This window comes from Gopherus flavomarginatus, chromosome 15 (genome assembly GCF_025201925.1).
Source record: "Gopherus flavomarginatus isolate rGopFla2 chromosome 15, rGopFla2.mat.asm, whole genome shotgun sequence".
Lineage (NCBI taxonomy): Eukaryota > Metazoa > Chordata > Testudines > Testudinidae > Gopherus > Gopherus flavomarginatus.
The window spans coordinates 16,778,597-16,792,952 of record NC_066631.1 but is presented as its reverse complement, the minus strand read 5'-3'; the positions used below and the strand labels follow the sequence as shown (position 1 = coordinate 16,792,952).

Sequence of the window (14,356 nt, the reverse complement as noted above, 5' to 3'; positions counted from 1 at the left end):
CCCGAGGTGCTGGCTAGGAGTAAGGAGTGAGTAAGCTTCACCCAGACTTACTCTCCTCCAGAACAAGAAGGGAGCAGGAAAGGAATTGTGTGGCTCTCCAGGTCAGTTTCTTCCTCGTGCTCCTCCTTCAGTGGTCCAGCTACCTGCTGCCCTGACACAGGGCTGAGTCTCAAGGTGCAATCTAGCCTGTTGCAAATATTTTAGAGAAGTCCTAATTGCTGGTAATTACTTTAATTCAATGTAATATTTCTTCTATCTGATCTTGTTGATGATTTTTATGCTTTGTCTGCTTTGTTCCCTTCTTAGTTCTTCGAGCAACTGTGGAGGGTGCACCTGTAGCAGTCAGTGGGAAAGCAGCTGTTGAATAGAATGGACTGTGAATGGGTCCTTGAAGAAAAAACCTGACATCGGACCTGTTCCTGAGAAGTGCTGAAACTTTAAAACCACTGACTTCATTGGGAGTTGTGGGTGCACAGCAGCTCTCAGAATCAGGCTCCTGATGGTGTAAGGCCATTAACATTCCAGCTGATTGCCTGAAATTACAGCTCTTGTGCATGCCTGGGACTTTCTTTCAGAGCCAAGTGCTGAATTTAAGCTGAATCCAAAATGGCCAGTGCTGAATGGGTATATGAGGAATACCTACAAGTTCGATTCCAGAGGGTCATCAGTGCTATTTATTAGAGATTGGTAATAATAGTGAACAGATACATTCCACAAGGTCTCCAGGGATTTAAAAATGCCCAAAGTCCATCCAATGAAATCCAGCCAAGTTTTATGACAATTATAGTAGTGGCTTTTATTAAATATAATCTGTGCACTTAAAATATATAAAGTAATCAGTTTACTTAAAGGAGTTATTGTGCCAAACCATACATGTACCAATAACGGAAGCAAGGAATAACAGTTTCGTCAATCTAAATGTACGGTGCTGTGTAGAAAAAAGCTTTGAAGTTCACATTTAAAAAAACCTCTCTGCTTAAGCATATGGTTCATATTTAATCCTGGTTATACTGAATTCACATTTGTATATATGTTTATAGTGGGGTATATGCTTGACATGATGTATGACTTGTCCACGTTATCACAACACTGACTAGGCTTTAGCCATTTTGAGCGCTTGTTTAGAATACAACCCTCTATTCTGTTATCTTTTACATGTGGTTTTGAAATCTATCTCCTCTTATATCCCCAAGACATTCATGAACACACACATTTCATAGCATCCAATAAAACTTTAGAATAACATTCTGCAAACATAAATAGAGGTCACTTATGTCAAAAAAGGGCCTAGCCTCAACCATGAAGAATTTATTGCAACGGTGGATATAATACTCTTAGCACCTAGTTCTTCCATGAACCCAGTACTTGCAGTTTTTGCAGGAGCAAGAGACTGAAGATCTTGCAAGGTAAATTATAATACTATTGTATACAAAATATATGATTTTGAACATTTTTGTGTTTTGAGGTCCTTGAAAAATAGTCACCAAGTGAACATTTTATGGTGCTGTGATGCAAACCTGCACAAACATTATTCACATGAATAGTCTGTCAAGTTACTTTTGTATTGTCAGCATTTGGAGGATAGGGCCATTTTATCACCGAGGAAACTGCAGAAAGGCGTTGCCTCAGAATATTCTCATATGCAAATAAATACACAGTTTTGCAACTTGTGCAGAGGTGGGTCGCCAGCAATTTAACAAAGCAGGGCCTCATTTCTCCTTGTAAAAACTGTGTTGGAAATATGGCGCCTTATCCTGCAGTCTTTATTCAGGTAAAACTCCAGGTTTTTTTCTATTTATTTGTTTATTTTGTTTAGGAAGTTTTAGCTAGTTTACAAATCCTTGCCATGTAAATATCAGAAACAAATCTACACCAGTTAGCATTTGTTCAAAGAACCTTTATACAAGAATATAGTCATTAGATCTTTCTTTTTTACATGGTGTTCATATAATGGAGTCAGCATCATTACAACACCTATAATATGTAATTTCTAGTGATTTTATTAAATTGAGTGCAAAAATTCGGCGGGAATTTAACCCGAATGAAGACTGCAGGATCACTCCCGTAATCATTTCAGGGCTAGGGTGTTTCTGAGGCAGGCTATAGAAGAAAGGGAGGAAGATGGATGGCCTTACTGCACCCTGGCTGTTTCCTGTTGCTGCAAGCCCCATACATGCTATGAGAGCTGGGAATGTGAGTTAGGGCTGCCCTAGCCTGCGCTGGGGGCTGAATTGTCCCCATAGCCTCAGGAACTGGGAGATATGGACACCTGCTCCTTAGTTCCCTGAATTCGGATGAATTTTCTCTTTGATCCTTCCTGGCTGTGCCTATTTTTCTTTTCAAGGCTACATTGTATGTGCCTGTTCATATAATTATTACTTCTCATTTTTTGATCAAACATTTAATTGAACATTTTTATGGAAACTAAGATGATGAGAAGTGCATATAAGAAATACCCATTCCGTCCCCAGCTTTTCGTATGACACCAAGTGACCTTAAAGTAGAGCAGGATCTGTCCTTATGTAAAATACTCTGTTGAAAGGCAGCCAACTCAGGGGTGGAGAGTGGTAACCAATTGGTATGCTGTACTGTAGGTTGAAGGATAGGGATTTTGGCCAGGGACACCAACGCAAACTCACAAAAAGTGCTGAGTGTTCTTTAGTGTTGATGCAGAACACACAGAATCTTTAAAGGTCTACACTGAAAAATAAACACATGGTAGATGGAAGCGGGCTGTTTAATGTAGAAGGATGAAGAACAGCCATTCTGCTGGGATATTAGCTGGTAGTTCCAGGAAATCTAAGTGTTTTTAAAAATGTATTTAAACTACTGTGCCATTTCTCCAGCATTTGAACAGTACAGTCACCATCTGCTTGCCCAGGTACTCGCCTTTGGTATTTACCCTTTTCTCACTTGCTTAGCCCTACTACAGAAATCTTTAAATTCTTAGAGCTCAGGAGAGTCTTATGCTGGGTAGACTAACTGGAATGATATTTATTCAATAGAGAAACACCTTTTTTCTTTAAAAGGCACATCTGATTTTGATTTTTATAAAAATGTTAATGATAGAAGTGACATTGCAAGGAGGAAGACTCCACCTTATGCTGGAGCTATTAGTATGCCCATTAGAGCTTTATAAAAGGAAATAAGAGTATTTTGTACTAAGCGTGTTAATATTGATTTTAATGGATGCCTTATTAATATGGTATTTGAAATATTTATACGCATTTCAAAGTTGGATCCATTGATCTTTTCGTACCTATTGCTAATTATGGTTATAATGACATTTGATTGGAAAAATATGAGACTGAGGATGTTAGCTTTAGTAGCTTTTTGTTGTTGCTGGCAGTGAGGTTGATTTACTTATGAAGGGGAAACTGAGCCCGGTGTGGATGTGCTGCATGATGCCCTGTGCACCATGTAAGTCCTGTAGTATAGAGGGATGTTTATGGAAAATTGGAACGGAGTAATTCCACAGAGTACCTGCGCGCTCCCTGTGTGCTGCAGAGATATCTTCATGAAAATTCCAAATAGACCAGCTTAGAGGGAACTGCAACAGGTGGATTGGAGAAGAGGCCATGGGTCTAATACTTCCATGGCTTCCGTGGTCCCAAACTCTCACATAGGAGTTGCAGCCCCTATACCACTCCATGGGCTTCAGTAGTGCCATAGAGGGGCTATAAAGTCCCTGCAGACGTGTGTGATTCTCGCACATTTCCATTCTCATTTAGTGCCCTGCCACAAATCCTGATCATTCAGGCTATTTGTTAGTTGGGTAGAATTTCACCCTAAATAAATTGAATGGCTATTTCCTGTAAAAATAATTAACTTCTGATCATTATAAAACTTTTTGTTGGTTTTAAAAGTGACCTGCAAAGGGGATGCTGGATGAGGAAATGAGCTTGTGCCTTCGTAAACTGTTTCTAAGATAAATATGAGCAGACAATACATTAGGGACATCATGTCTTGTTTACCCTGTTTTTGTTGGAGGACTCGCTTTCTTTACACTGAAGTTTTTGTATGTAGCTGGACTACTGTACCTGTATCAGGACAAACCCTTAGTATTGCTTTGGTGCAAGTCATAGCATACCCCAGTGCCTTTATAGCAATGCACCATGTCTAAGCTAGGGGTTCGCACTGGTGTCTGAAAATCCCAGTGTAAACAAGACCTCACTAGTGGTCTCAGCTGTGTATCGTGACTACACTCTTTGCCTTTAAGGGAAAGGGTGCTGAATTCTTAACACAGACACCTTTTTCTTTCAAGAGTTTTGCTTAAATATATGTTAACAAAAACAAAGACTTTTCTCAACTAATTAAGTTTCACTTCCTTGGTATCTGTGATGTTACAACCATATATGTTTTTCAGACCTCTAAAGCCTTCCAGAGAAGAATTTCAAATATATGGGAAATATATATAAATAAATAAGAACCCATCAAACCTTCTTTATACAGGCACAAGCCCATGTTGGGGGTAGAAGGGACTCCTTTGTTTTATTTGTGCAAGTCCTCCTTAAAAGAAACAAAATACCTTTGGTTGTTCCAAATTATAGCAATACCTCAGTATTATTCCTTAAGAATGTTAAAATTGTTATATTTACAACCAGGATGCTATTAGCTTCCCTATTTGTATTTAGTTCAAAGGAAGTCTTATAAACACCAAAAAAGTTATGTTGTATAAACCTGAATGTGTGTTTGATATCATCGTAGTTTAGGGAACAATGCAAAGGTCAATTATGTTGCTTGCTCTCCTGTCACATGATGTGGATGTGTATATGAATGCATCCCTGGAATTCCACTGTGGGATCTGCATCTTTGAAGCTGATGCTAAAATTACTGCCTAGGCTCTTGCAAAGGCGGATACTGATAGAAGATTCAATGAAATCGAAGGTCGCTGGTCTGGTAGGTGTTGAAAGATACCTGGCTATGATACTATTTCTGATTTAATAATGCGAATGGGAGGCTAGTCCTTTGTAATAATTAGGACTAATTACTGAAGAGGTGTTGACAGATGGGCTAAGAGGAAACAAACTGCCTTTATCCAGTGGTTTAGAGTCAGATTACTGGTCTTGTGTTATCTGTTTCTCAGAAAGTAGAAGCTTCAATCATTCACTGAGTCTTCAAAGGGGAAAGGGATCCTAACAATATACAGGATTTGGGATGAAGCTATGAAATAAATCTTTGACTCAAAATGGCTAAATTTGTCCCTTTTCTGTAAATTATTATATTTTTTAAATTTGAGTTACAGATGAAGAATCTGATTATACTTCGAAGTGAGTTGAACCAATACTGGTGACTTTTTTTGCTGTTGTTCATTGATTAGTCAATACCTAATTCCTTCCTCTCATGAATGCTCTGTTTTCTCCTTAAAGAATGATATCTATGGCTGATGTCCACTTGGAATGGGGAGGAAAAGGCAATTGCTTAGGACTTTCTCTTCTTAGTACATGAAACATGAGGGTTTATAGCATGTAGACACAGTATCTCTGTATGAAAAGTAAAACAAAACATGTTTACAATGGCACCAAATTTCAGTTATCTAGCTCTTTATACACACACACGAGACGATGGAAATTTTAGCAAAAATTGGCCGACTTTGGTGTAGTTTTGTTAGTCTGGCAATTATTTTTTTTACCATCAAATATTTTTTAAAAATGTTCTTCCCTCCCTTATTCTTTCTTATGTGACTTCCATCCCCTAGACCCAGAGTCTCTTGCCCAAGCAGCTGACATTGTCTGTCAGATCTTTGTCGGTAGGCAGTGAAGACATTAAAGAGTTAACAATCTTTCACTGGAATGAACATTTGGAGTGGCTTACTTCAGACAAATAATTTAAAACTCTAGCTATCCTCCATCTTCTCAAATGACTCCCTTTTACATGCACTTCTTCCCACCCTCCACCCAATCTTGACCTTGATTTTCTGTGAAGCAGTGGATAAATATGGTGGACTTGGATAGTTTTATAAAGAGAGGTACCTTTCAATTATTTATGTGCTTTTTAACAATGGACATACTTTAATTAGTGTTTAAATATTTATAATCAGTTTTATTGTGCTGTAAAATCTGTTATACTTTGATCTAGATTTTCTGCTTTGAGATAATGATGCTTGTAAAGGTTTTCTTAATGAATTTGGTCAGAATTTGACATAAGCTGGTTATCTGATGAAAGACTGACACTTCAGTTCCTGCCCGCATAAAAGAGCAGTACAAAAGGGGGCTGTTCAGAGCCCATTCAAAGGCTGGAAGTTCAAGTTCAGGTACTGCAGGCTGGTTCAAGATTCAGAATTAAGATGGTGAAACAGTTTTAGATTTCACTGTTGGGGTTTTGTTTTTTGTTTTTGTTTTTTGATTGATTGTGGTTCATACTGGACAAGGGGACTGAAGCTTTAAATAAATAATAACACTTTAAACATGTTAACTGTCTTCAGGAACTTTTGGTTTAGCAAGTAGAGAGAAATAAACAGCTAATGTAAGATATGACCCCTTTAAAATATTAAAGAACTAACTGATCAGAATGTTCCAGGCATCTGTAAGGTTCAATAGTAGAAATTCTAGTATGAAGGTCATTGAATTATTGACCTGGTGTGGCAGTTGTTCACTCACTTTTTATTAATATCCTTCACATTTTGACTATTTGCCTGTTTGATATTGTTATCTCAGGAATGTGGAAAATAAATATTGCAGTGTTGTTGTAGCTGTGTTGGTACCAGAATATGAGAGAGACCAGGTGGGTGAGGTAATATCTTTTAATGGATCAACTTTTGTTGGTGGAAGCGACAAGCTTTTGAGCTGCACAGAGCTCTTCTTCAGATATTACCAAAGATATTAAATATTTAAAGATATTACCTCACCCCACTCGTCTCTCTCAAAGTAAGTACCGTATATTTAACAACTGCATCCTACATGGTCATGGAAAAATGGATCTAGAATTATGTGAACAAATTCACATGGAAGAACAATTGTGGTTTTGCATCTAAAAATCTAAGTTTAGGCTAATCAGTTAAAATAAACATTTGTTGTATTTGATGATCAGGTAATATTTACCCTGTAAATGTCATTCCTGTTTGCACCTGAATTACCGTGCATTCTTGTCACATTTCTTGGACTACTTTGCCATCTGATAACTTGGCTTATCCAAATAACATCTAAATATATTGTATCTGATGGGAATCACAGTGAACAAAAAGGAGGTGCTGATACCAATTAATGTTGAAGTTTAGTGAGACACACATCGGAAAAATGTGTTTTAATCCGCTTCTCTGAATCCTAAATTTGAAATGGTTGATATACATGACATTGAGCCTTTTTTTTTTAAAAAAATTGATTCTTGAAATAGTAAAGATTATGGACCAAATTCTGTAGTCTTTATTGAGGCAAAACTCACACTGACACCAGTGGGACTTCTGCCTAATAAAGCTTGCAAGTTTTGACCTAATGAATTAATACAGAGTAGAGGACCATCACACAACCTTATTATACAATTTGAAGACTTCTCTTTTCTTAGAAAACTTTTAGTGAGTTCACTTTCATTGTGTTTACAGAGGGATTTCAGCACAGATCTGGGAGACCATAAATCCTGTGCTGATCCTGGCTCTTTCAGTGACTTTCTGTTACCATGGGCAAATCACTTAGCCTCTCTGCCTCAGTTTCTCTGTCTGTAAAGTGATGTATAATAATACTTGCCTTGCAGCAGTAGGGTGGCTTAGTTAACAAACATAAAGATTCTAAAGACGGAATTAATTTAATCTCTATGGGTACAGTAATATCTATAAATAATTAATATTTTGATTTAAGGGCATAATTCTGGAGACCTCACTAACTTAAAAGGAATTGCTCAAGTGAGTAAGGATTTGCAGGACTGGGTCAAAAATGTGAACTATGAAAACAAGCAGGAGCTACAATAGCTGATTTACTATTTGCTTACTTAGACTATTTGTGACTTAGGTGGATTTTTTAAAAAAGTTGTTCTCTGAAACATATCTATAAAATAAATCTTCAAAACAGAAACCATGTGAAAAAAGTAAATGCAGTATTCTGTTGTAAATGTATCCTGAAATGTGGCCTTTTCCAATGATTTTGTATTTTGTCAGTGCTGTTTTAGAAAATGGGGGAACAAGGATAAAAGAAAATATTTTAGGAGCCTTTTTGGAGAGCTCAACCAGGAGATAGTTTGGGTACAGTTTCTTACAGTGCACAATGAAATAACTTGTTCCTTCTAGAATCAGGATCATTTTGGATAAGTGGTATCTGTGGTCAGCGTTATATATTTTGTAGCAGAAAAAGTAGCATAAAATCCAATAATTGATTCAAAAGATTTAAAAGAATATGAAGTTGCAGTGGCTTGTGGGGTTTTTTAATGGATAGCTTTTACCTCTAAAGTGGTAAAGAGGGGAACAAAAATGCCACTGTTACTTCTATTGGAAATATTAAGTATGTTTGTGTTGTAACATTGTTTAGCACAAACAGATACTACTACTCCAGAAATAATTATTTATAAAGTGAGGTTTGAGAGGGTTTCTTATATTGGTTGAAACTTGTGTCACGCCATGTTTTAAATGGAAGCTAAAGTTACACAGTAAAAGTTTAATTCGGGTAAAACTGACAGAGACATTAAAATAAATGTCCTATTATGTATGAACTTTGTAAATTACTATGAAAGATTTTATTTGACCCTTCCTCCCCTATTGTCAGATATCACAGGACAATCTTCTGTGCTGGAACTACTGATCAATAGAGTTAACCCAGTTTACTCTAGCTGAGGGCCTGGCCCTGTATGTCAATAGTCAATTGACTAGCTATTTTGTGATATAAATGTTAGACCTGTAACATTTCTTAAGAGTTGTGTTTTTATTATATAGTATCATATTGCGTGTGCATTGATATAGAATTAAAACAAGTTTTATGTTATATTTCACATTTAGGAGAAAATCTATAGAACACAAAAAGTTATCTGGTGCGTATTGTGTTTCATGTTCATGTGCCCTGTGGAAGGAAAAGAAAAGTAATAGAACAGACAAATAAATAAACGTGGTGTTGAAACTGTCATTACAGAGTCTGCTGTTGCACAATGGAACTGCAATCAATTTACTGTCTTTATTGGTCGAGTGCCAGAAAAATAGTATAATATTATACAAGGTTAGATTAATTAAATAGTAATTATAAGAGAATAAATCAAGTAATCATAGAAGTTTGTCATGGGAAAAATATGTGTCTAGAATTAATTAGTTTTCTAATAAAGTATATATTATAATTGCTCAGAATTACGGAATCCTTAATTGCAGACATGTAAGTTTGGCCTGATTAATTTCACTCGCTGTAAGAACTTGATATATTTCTTCTCTGTCAATTTTTGTTTTTAATAGTTTGCTACTAAACAAGAGTATTTCAGGAAATGTCTGCTAAAATGTCTGGAAGATGTTTAATTAAATCTTTGCCGTCTGAGGACAATATTAACTAGTTATTGGCTGTTGGAAGCAAGAGATTCATGCTGAAGTTGGGAGCGCCCCTAATTTAGGAGGCTGGGTAGACACATCTCTGTTGCTGACAGATTGCTATGCGTGGCTGAACTGAAAGGCTACTCAAAACAGCCTTTTGATGGCCCTTGGCTTATCAATTTTCTGCTAGATTGCAATGATTTAGCAAGTGTGCAAACTTGAATTCAACTTTAAGCCTGAATGTTGTGTTATACAGAGACAATTGTGTGAAGCCTTTTTTTCATTTATTTTGTGCATTTTCACATTCTTTAATTTTTCAAGGAGATTTGGCATTAGAGGTCCTATATCTTTTTGCATTAGCCATATGGGGAGTCTGTTTTGGAGTTGAACTACTGTGTACTTTGTGTCAGATTTCTTTCTCCTAAAACAAGGCTTTCTGGAGTTTTATCATTGCACTTTACTGGGCAATTAATGGCTTCATAAAGCAAAACAGATGGGGTTCTTTTTCCTTAATCTGGACAATGAACCTGTTTATGAAACACTAAAATTTCATCAATTTCAGCTATGTTTTCATGCTGTATTTTAGCCTGACATATTAAAAACAAGTGCAATGGCATAAGTGTAGCCATGATATTTGGCTTTCTCAAAAATGTTTATTTCAGTGAGATTTTCAATGCCTAAAATGTTTATCTGTGTTAAGAAAGGTCAGCCAGCTGATAGCTAAAGGCGAGTATGTCAGAATGAAAGACTGAAAAAAAATTATCATTCTGACACACCAGGAGTATTAGAATGATTAATGTTTATGTTAATTTATGGCTTTTACATATTGATTAATAGCTTTTTGTTTCAGTGACTAAAATGTATAGGGGCAATGAGATCCATATGCTAACTCGGTGTTCTTAGTTTTGTTCCCAAGCTGAATCTGTGTTTTCAGATGGAAAATAATTATAGTGAATTTTTTTAATTGCAGATTGAAGTATTTGGAAGTGATCCTCAAGATACCAGCTCAAATCCCAAATATTTCTGAAAATCGTATGTTGACATTTATATGCATTTTCCTTACAAACTTAATTATTTAAAGGCATAAGTGTATTGTGTTTTGTTTTCTGTCAGTTAGATGATGACTAGTTAGAGGAGAAAAGGTGTTAAAACTGTAACTAGTCATTCTCTGATTGGAAGTGATTGAAAAAAAATCACATTGTATTGCTATTAATAGCCATTTTTTTTCCTGCTTTGATTGGATTTCTTGGCATATATTTGCACCAGTGGCTGATAAACAAATCAGTTTGCTACCTAACTATTTATTGGTTCATACAGTGAAATGTGGAAACCTCCGTTGTTCCCTACATGGGGTCAGGAAAGAAGTTAAATTTGGGGCAGATCCTGAAGGAGGTTAAGCTCCTAACCTCCTGTTTACTTCAGTGGCAAAGGGAGCTATTTTGCATCAGGATTAGATTTACTGTTTTGAAGTATTCATCTGAGCAGTCAGTCATTACTGGTCATTAACAACTATTTTGTGGCCAGGTAGAATGAAAGCTCTGGCAGCACTGACTTTGCAATCTGTAAAAATCCAGGCCTTTAGTCAGTTGTAACATAGGATGTGTGGCAACAGGTTAATGGTATCTGCTAATACAGTATTGTATAGCTTGGTCATATAAATCAGCAAGTCCTGTTTGATGCTGTTATGTCTCCAAATTTAAATTTTCAAAAGCAACAATGTTATGTCAGTATGGAAATCTCTTGGTTACATTATTTTTTGTTCACATTTCAGTTCACACTAGTGCATGCTTCCAGTCCATTGCCATGGTTTTATTTTTGCTTTGTTTTTAACATGAATCTTTTAAGGTACAGTGTCGTTTCTTAATTCCTACTTTGACACCGATGTCTGAGGATGAACATAGATAAAGAATAAATATACAAAGTAATTAGCTAATAATGCTAATGCAAAGCACTGGATATACACATTGCTAAAAGGAATGACTCATTTGTACGTTTTATGTGTCAAATCATTCTATTTGAAACCCATTATATTTACTTAATTAGCTTTTTAAACAGAAGCACTAAAGCACAATATTTATAATTAGTATTATTATAGTATTAGTAGTATGGCAAGAAAGATATCAAACAGACCTATAAAGTAAAAAGCTTAATTGTCACATTCATGTTTTCTTGGCATATTTTTCAAAAGTTAACATAGTGCTCACATGTCTAAAATCAAGTCACGTGTCACGTGCAGGCAAACTTCACTCCTCCCCCCATTTCTACCAGTGTGCCTCAGTTCTGACCTCAGCATACTGTGCAGTTTCTCTCCTGAGTTTTACTTGAGGAAAGATTGACCATTATATCAAACTATGTGGTGAAGTTGTGATGTGTACAAATGAGGTCCAGGATGAGAATGTAAGCTCCTGTTCCTTGTAGGCTAATTGAATTCCAAGTTGCTTCATTTGGTGGTGGGGGGAGAGTCTTGTTACATTTTTAGCTTATGATGGAGTACAAACTAAACATCCTGTTGCTCAGATACTTCTCCTATTTAAATGTTCTTCCCTACTTCTGTGTTTTTTATGTAAAGCTTATAGGATTTGCAGAGTCAAACTCAAAGGCAGTGGGCTGAAAATTTACCACAGAAGGTTGGCGGGCATGTGTGTGTTACCAAATACTTAATCTGCTTTTAGAGCACATTTTCTTAGTATGCAGTAAACTTCAAATACTCATCTCTGAGTTCAAATACTCTGAAACAAGCAGTTCAGTTTCTTTTTGCAGATGTATCTGGAAGCTGCCAGACCATCTGTATTTTAGTTATGTTTGGATAAAATGGGTACTTGTAATCCTGGACTTTGATCCTTTGCTTGCTACAAATGCCACATATCCATACAGCATTTGCCTCAACTACTGTGTCTGAGATATGTGCAAGTTCCACTATGTTCTGGCATTTCAAGTAGAGTAGATTTAGAGGAAGGCCAATCAGGTGGCTGTTGGGTCTCTGTTGATCCAGGCTGGCTGCTCAAATGGATCATACAGCCAATCAGTAAGGTGATAGCCAGCTGAGTTGGGGGAGGCCCACAATTTTTAAATGCAGCCATGCAGTATAGGTACTGCTGGGCAGAAGGGGAGATTGCCCCACCATGAGAGCTCAACTGTCTGTTATGATATATAGGCAGAAAGCCTGGAAAAGATTGGCCTTCTGGGCCCTTTAGAAAGCTCATACTGTAAGGGCTACCTACCATGTTTTAAAATTGAAAATGGAGTTGGAGGTAATATAAATTGATTATGTGGCTTATACTATTAACTTAATAAATTTGCCCTTTCTTCCAGTTTTCTTTGAAATTACATACTGTATATTCTTATTGAATGCAGATGCTATATAGTCATACCTAGTTAGTTAGCTATAAGATGTGGGAAACGTCTTTAAAATCATCATGAAAGGAGCAAAGTTACCCTTTGACCCAAATGGAAGAGACAGAAGTGCAATCTGGAGAGGAGCTTTCATACATGAGAACAGGGAAGAAAAAAGTTTATTCATATTTTTACTGACTAATTCTTTAATCTTACTCTTCTTTGGGAGGCTGGCACCTGGTAGGCTTGGAATTTCCAGAAATAAAAGGGATTTCATATATTTGATGATGAGCACACCTGGATGTGTCGAATATTTTGCAGTCATAATTATATCTGCACACCTGCTAGTTAGAGTCCGGACTCAGTTTGCCAGACGTGCCGAGGGAGATTTATCTCTGGCATACCTGAAAAATTTCTCTTTAGCACCAACATTTTGCTACTTTGTAAACTACTACAGACTAGGAAGCCTTTTTTAGTCTTTGCTCAAGCTGTCTGTATCTCAGATTTAATTGTGGGGTTGCAGGGGAAGGAGGTGCTTGGATGATAGTTTACTAGCAATTTGTTTTTGCTTCAATGTGTGATGGAAATACAAATGACAGGAGTGGGAACAGGAGAGTTGTTAAATTCAGCTGGAATTTTTCCTGTGGGAATCTGTTAATGTTTTTAAATTCTCTGTGAGATTTTTCCAAGGTAATCTTTCTGACATTTACATTTTTAAATGACTATTATTAATTGAAAGATCTACTTTTTTCTATTCTTTTTTGGTATCAAATGCTGAAGTAGTGCATTTTTCACTGCACAGAAACTCAAATAACTTAAGGAAAGTTTGCTTAATTACATGCTAAACAAAGTTGAGTTTTATAGGTGTTGTTATTGGTAATTTGTTCTCTAAAATTATGTAACTTTACATTTTTGAAGAAGATTAAACAATTCCCAATTTTAGTAGAAACATGTTTTGCATGGCAAAGCCCTTTACAATACAATGTGTGGTGTACACAGTCATTAGCTAACTGGAATATCGATCTGGACACCTGGATTTTCCAATCAATGTGCAATTGGTGGTGGATCAAAAGTAATCAACATAATATATCTGGGGTTTGTATTGTACCCTGTCAAAATAACTTCTGGAGCAAAGTTTGGTCCCTGAAGGAGGAGAGTGTTACTGGCACAGGAAAAGCTAGAAAAAAGAAAAAAAGAAATGGCAGGATTGCAAGACCAAAGTACAGCAAGGAGATGTTGCATCTCTAAAGGCTGGTGTCTTCTTACAAACAAATACTGTTATAAGAAAAACTTAATTAATGTCCTCCAATCTCCTGTCTTGGGAGCCAGAGCTCACAACATCTGGGTGCTTCTGGGTCAAGCACATAGTCTAGGACAGAGAACTTTTTTGAAAGCATTTATTATAAATTTCCTTCTGTGGGTCTCACTTTGCTGCTTAGAGCCCTGGGGCCTGATTGTGGTCTCATACCAATGTTAGTCACTTTTGAAAATGGTACTTAGGCTCCTAAAGCATTTAGGGACTTTTGAAAATTTTGCAGATAGGCACTTAGGTGCTTTTGAAAAATCTCACTAGGTGGCTATCTGCATCTTCAG

General features: G+C 36.6%; 1 protein-coding gene across 10 annotated transcripts in view; it reads left to right on the top strand.

The window, feature by feature from the left end:
* The window catches only part of GNB1L (G protein subunit beta 1 like), a 56,739-nt gene that overhangs the window by 13,327 nt on the left and 29,056 nt on the right, over nt 1-14,356 (top strand). For 6 of the 10 annotated variants that reach the window (XM_050924190.1, XM_050924189.1, XM_050924185.1 and 3 more), the window contains exons 2-3: nt 9,048-9,131; nt 10,401-10,462. The exons of 1 other annotated variant lie outside the window; for it this stretch is intronic. The gene's annotated coding sequence lies outside the window, so the exon portion shown is untranslated. The remainder of the gene's footprint in view (nt 1-9,047; nt 9,132-10,400; nt 10,463-14,356) is intronic. 3 more of the 10 variants (XM_050924186.1, XM_050924182.1, XM_050924183.1) reach the window with 1 other exon arrangement.